The 5,931-nt window shown below is 38.5% G+C and overlaps 1 protein-coding gene across 1 annotated transcript in view; it reads right to left on the bottom strand.

Moving 5' to 3' along the window:
• Nucleotides 1-5,931, bottom strand: part of Foxp2 (forkhead box P2) — a 497,529-nt gene that overhangs the window by 145,994 nt on the left and 345,604 nt on the right. The window lies entirely within an intron of this gene.

Here is a 5,931-nt window from a genome sequence, read left to right as displayed (position 1 = left end):
CCTTCTCCTTCTCCTTCTCCTTCTCCTTCTCCTTCTCCTTCTCCTTCTCCTTCTCCTTCTCCTTCTCCTTCTCCTTCTCCTTCTTCTTCTTCTTTTAGCTTTGGAACTTGTTCTGGAACTAGCTCTTGTAGACCAGGCTGCTGTGAACTCACAGAGATTCACCTGCCTCTGCGTCTTGCATCCTGAGATCAAAGGCATGCGCCACCACCGCCAAGCTTGCAGTTCCATTTTTTTTTTTAACTGTTTGAACAGTTTCTTGGGATTGAAAACCAAAGTCCTAATTGTTTTCCAAGATATTTTAGGGAAGTTATCACAGCTATTGATGGTGGAAATTCTAAGCTCAATGATAAAGAGAAGCTTCTCAATGAAAATGTGCTTTGGGGAAATGATAAATTCTGTATGGTTTTATTATGAATTAACGTTTTAAATGTCCATTTGATGATTGGTCTGTAGGGAGAAGAAAGTATAGACAAAAGACTGCCATTTGTGTTTTTTTCCAAATGTTTTTGCAGACATAATCTATCTAAGAATTTAATTTAATCTCTCTGTGATACAACAGATTTTCCTCATGTCAGCACATAGGAACATTCGCTGTGCTGCTGAGTTTGTCACTTGAGAATGTGCAGTAGCACCAGCAGTGGAGGATGTCAAGGTGGCAGCTTTTGCAGCAATGCAAGTGTTAGCATCCTAAGTGTAAGAATTTATACACTGTGCAAAGGAATTTTGTGTTATTCAAATGCTTAACCACTTGCTAAACAGGTTTTATGTGGATTCCAATAAAACTAAATGACAAAACCTTAAAAAAATAGAAAGGAAAAGAAAAACAAAACTACATCCTGTTAGTCACATTTGGATGTGATTCCAGACCAGCTGAAATCTGAATCTAGACAGAGGATTTCTATCTGGAAGGATTAAGACCTCAGAGATGAACCCTAGGGCAAAACTAGTCAGTGACTGGTAGTTATGGAAACAAAGACTCCAACCCTCTATTGCCCTTCTACTAGGCCCCTGAGATCTTAAGTCACTGCCTTCCCCTGTATTCTTCAAGACAAGTCAGAGTTTCACTAAGACCTCCGAGACAGTTTAGGAAAGTCAGTTGATATTTATACTTAAAAGGGAGAATATACAAGGTAACGAAGGCTCTTAACTCTATATACTATATCAACACAGACAGCACAGGGAACTTCCTTGGTGGAATTGGATATTCCCAATAGTTGCACGCTTATAAGATCTAGTAAACCAGAGCCTTAAGAATCCTACCTGTTGAAAACACATTTCATTGTCTGCATGATTCTAAAGTTACTGTGTTATACTCCTATAGAATTCCTCCAGGCATGAAGCATCCAAGCATGATAGACCAAAGCCTTAAAATTCCTAGTTTTTGAGGACCCATTCATTATCTGCATGATTCCAAAGTTCCCGTGTCATATAGAATTCTTGTAAAATTCATTTAGCTGTAAAACATCCAAGCATGCCGAGAAGCTGGACCGTCTAGTCTGCTGACCTCTTTCACAGACGACCTAAATCTCCTGTATTTGCGGTCACTATTGTCACTACCTGTCTCTCCTCTGTGGTTTCAGTGACACAGTTAAACCTATCATATTTTTAAAAGGCAGAGATGAACAATGTACAAAGTTCTATAGAATATTGTAAAGCTGTTGTTGTGTTACACTTTGTATAGAACCATGGTACTTTCCTAGCGAGGCAGAACTGTTCTTGGAAGAAAAGCTGAACACCCTCACCAGATACTGCTGAAAGAAAAATTTCTCGAAGTTCAGGTTTCTGAAGATCTCAAGATATACACCTTGTGAATTTCATGGGTTTACTATAATTATTTCTCATCAGTAGTTTCTTCCTATCTAATCAAAGTGTACACTTTCATTTTTAAAACACTTTATTATAAGAATTTATTAATGTTTACTTAGTGTTTTTGAGAAAAGTACCTTAGTGCCCAACCATAATTATCCCAAAACTCAAGTTATGTTCTCATAATGAGCTTGTATGATTTTCATATTAAAGTAGTGACTTAAATACTGTTGAAAGAACAATTCATTATTCATTTGCTTCATCTTTTTCAATGGTGTGCTACCAAAGCCAGCATTATTAAAACAGAAATAATTAACATAGCAAAAGATGCACTTAGAATAACTGGTCATTAATATAACTGTCCCGAGAAATTAAAGCTTGGATATTCATTTTAATATTTTGGGAGAGTTCTTAACGTCGTGGCAAATGATCACAGCATTCTAGTGGCCTGTAAGTTTCATAAATTTTAGTAGGAGCATATTTCTAGTATCATGAAAATGATTCGAAGTCTAGATTTTCCTAAGCCACAGAGAGAATCAGAATAGTATGACCTTCATACTGATACTACAACTTACTTCAAGTAACATAAATTTACAATGAAACACTGGACACTGGGTAAAAAGAATCAGCACAGTTTCATCATTTATGGATAAAATTATGACTAGAATGTCCTTTACGATCAATGTAGAATTAGTTATACGTTTTCTCCTTTCTATGCAAGAGATCAAAGGAGCAGAAAAGATTACACGGTGAACACGGAGTGAAGGAAGAAAGAATACAGCAGAGACAACGAAGTAGCAGGGTGGTATTGAGGAAACTTACGTGCCATGGAGAACCCAGACTGATAGATAAGAACAGAATCCACAAAGGAAACGCAGCCTTAAATGGAAGTGAAATTCTAAATAATTTTGCTTTTTGTCTCTAATCATGTCCTCGGGCTGCTCACCATGCTGTCATTCAGCTGAGCTTTTATAACACTTCCAAACATCTTAAGATAAAATTCGAAGACTAAGTCTTAAATCCTATAGAGAGGTCCCATAACAATATGAGTGTTTTATTCCTTTCTTGCTTTCGCTTTAGTTAAGATAGAGAAGTCCAGGGAATATGTACTTAAAATCCTAACAGATTACAGAAAGAAACAAGTACCTGGGTAGCTAAGGAAGGAAAAAAAAAAAAAACCTAACCTCGGAGAAAGCAATTTTCTTCCACATTTAATTTACACCATATAAATTTTCTTTTGCAACAACCTGAGAAGTAAATGTGAATTTATTAATTCTCTATTTTCCTGTGAACATTAATTTGAAAGTACGACGTTCCCATTCATTGTTGACCATGTAAACCTTGCTGATCCTAAAAATTACCTGCAATCAATAAAGCATGGGGTATTAAAATATCAGCATTTAACTTAACTAAACAGTGTTCTGGTTGTTGTAGACATAGGTTTACACACAAGATAGCCCTGCCTTTGAAAAATTCTTCTTTTCCCGAACCTCCTTAATAACTCTAGTTCCAAGCTGACTGCTGAAGTCTCTTCTATTTTTCAGTTTACTTCTTTTCTTGATCATAGCCCAGCCCCACTGTTATATACTTTCTAGCTAGCTATGACATGAACAAACTTCCTCTGCAGCATGCGTCCTAAACCATGATGCTCACGGGACTAAGCAATATACTGAACCATTTGAAACTGACAGCCAAACAAAGCTTCCCTCAGTTCAGTTATTTGTTTCTTTAAAATTTTTAGCATTATTATTATACTGTGTGTGTGTGTGTGTGTGTGTGTGTGTGTGTGTGTGTGCCAGATGCGTGTGGATGCTCATAGAGGGTTAGGTCTCCTGGACCCAGTGGCTATGAGATACAAGGAGATGCTGATAACCAAACACAGTTCCATTCTCAACCTTTGAGTCATTGCTCTGATCTCCCTTCCAGTTGTTTTGCTAGGCATTTAGTAATAGTCACAAAATGTAAGTAAAGTAAGCCCTTTATGCCACTCTTTCTTTCTTTATTTTTGTTATCACATCTCCATGCTACTTCCACTGTTAACTAGGTTCGTGGTGTCCCCTCTGTACATCTTTGATGATAACAGTTAAAATCTGCTCCATCAAAATTCGTTTTCTTTATCCAACTATTGAGTTTCTTTTCTTTACAGCTGTGTGTAAAAATTCCCTGGTCAAGCAGCCTGGATTGACAATTTCTTTTTCGAAGTGCTTATTTTTGTGCTTATTCACTCTAGCCCAAAATCTAGTGTTTTTGGGTATGAGTCTTAATCCAACCTCAACTGCATCATAAACCACTGTGCACGAATGTTTTCACCACATGCTCACTGATGGCATTTTATGCAAGGACCAAGCCACACAATGGACTTGAGCAGAAAATTCATGGCTCCTTTCCTCTTTTGTGATAAAGAACTCTGACAGAAGCAGCTTAAGGGGAGCATTTGTTTTGATTCACACTTCCACCATGGCAGAGTAGGCATGGCAACAAGTTGAGGAGGATGGGCATATTGTGTCCACAGTTGGGAAGCAGAGACCATGAATTCTAGTGATTAGATACCTTTCTCCTTTATTTGCAAATCTAGTCCCAAGCCCATACAGTTCCTCACAAGTGTGTCCAAAGGCTAACCTAATTAAATAATCTCTCAAAATCTGGCAGCCTGCACGCTAGGCAATTCTATCTAGAGCCTGTCAAGTTGACAGCCAACACTCACCACTAGTTCTTGCTACTACAGGGCAGTCGAGAAGGAGAGAAAATACTAACTAGAGTTGTACTCCGGAATGTGAAACACACTAACCTGGAGAGCCTGTAGCAGAAGACATCCCCTGTAGTCCCCTAAACATTCACAGTGGCTTTTAGACTAGTTTGGAATGGTGAAAAGAAAACGAAAAAAACTGAACTATAGTCCTAGATGTGAATTAACTAGTACGGTCCTGGAGTTTATTGTAACAATGATGAATTATTAACTTATTGCCTAAAGATTTATGCTATACATGATATGTTGTGGATAACTGAGTCCACAGAAAGCCTGAGAAAGCTTGGAAATGAATAGAGTAACGCATGTTTCTTGTGGCAATTTCTCGGGTCTGCTCTGCTTGCTAGAGGCAAGCAAGCGCTCTCATCTAAGAGAGGCTTTCCTGACTCAGCTTTAGCTGCAAAACCCTACAGTTCATTAAAGAGGTCCTGCCACGAAAGACTTAAATGGTGTTGACGAAAAGCTGAACGCATGCTTTTCGGTTTTCAGCCGTAGTAGGAAAAAAGCTGTGCCGTTTAAAAATGCCGGCTTTCTGGGCTGTCCTGCCAGGGCAAACTCTGACTCTTTTACGCAGGCTTTTCGTGTGGTTTGCAAGCACAGGCTGCTGAAGCTCGCTTGCTGACAGGGACCTTGAAATGCCATAGAGTTGTGGCAGTAAAAGTGGCTACAGCCAGTACCTCAGCTATGAGGCTGGAAAGCTAAGGAATGGACTGGATTTAGCTGGCAAAGCCACGCCTTTAGTCCTACTGATATTGCTTGGTAAATTAAAGACTCATGTGGTCAGAAAAACAGAGAGAGATACAGTAAAGAGAGCGTCAAAGACAAAGAAATTTTTAAAATGATTTACAGTGTTAAAAATATATGCAGACTAAAAGTTGAAGTTCTTAAAGTAAAAAACAAAAAAAAGGAAGAGAGTTGTTGTGTGTGGTAGTACACACCTTTAATCCCAACACTTGGGAGGCAGAGGGAGATTGGCCACTGTGACTTCAAGGTGTGGTAGCACACGCCTTTAATCCCAGTGCCTAGAAGGCAGAGACCAACAGATCTCTGTGAGTTCAAGGTGTAGTAGCCTACACCTTTAATCCCGATGCCTGGGAGGCAGAGACAGGTGGATCTCTGAGAGTTCAAGGACAGCCTGGTCTACAGAGTTACTTCAGGTCAAAGATACAGAGAACCTATCTCAAAAAGCAAAAAGTTGAAAGTAAAAATAAACGAAATAGAGTTAAAATAAAGCCATACAAAGATGGAAAATACAGAGAGAATTTTGATACTATATGCTATTATGCTCTCGTTGAATTATTTGAATGCTGAGGAAAGAGCAACAGCTGCTAAAAGATATTTATTTATAAATGCTGCTAAACTAATCCAACATAGATATT

The sequence above is a fragment of the Microtus ochrogaster genome, linkage group LG10, assembly GCF_000317375.1.
Source record: "Microtus ochrogaster isolate Prairie Vole_2 linkage group LG10, MicOch1.0, whole genome shotgun sequence".
Lineage (NCBI taxonomy): Eukaryota > Metazoa > Chordata > Mammalia > Rodentia > Cricetidae > Microtus > Microtus ochrogaster.
This window is presented reverse-complemented; position numbering and strand designations above follow the sequence as displayed.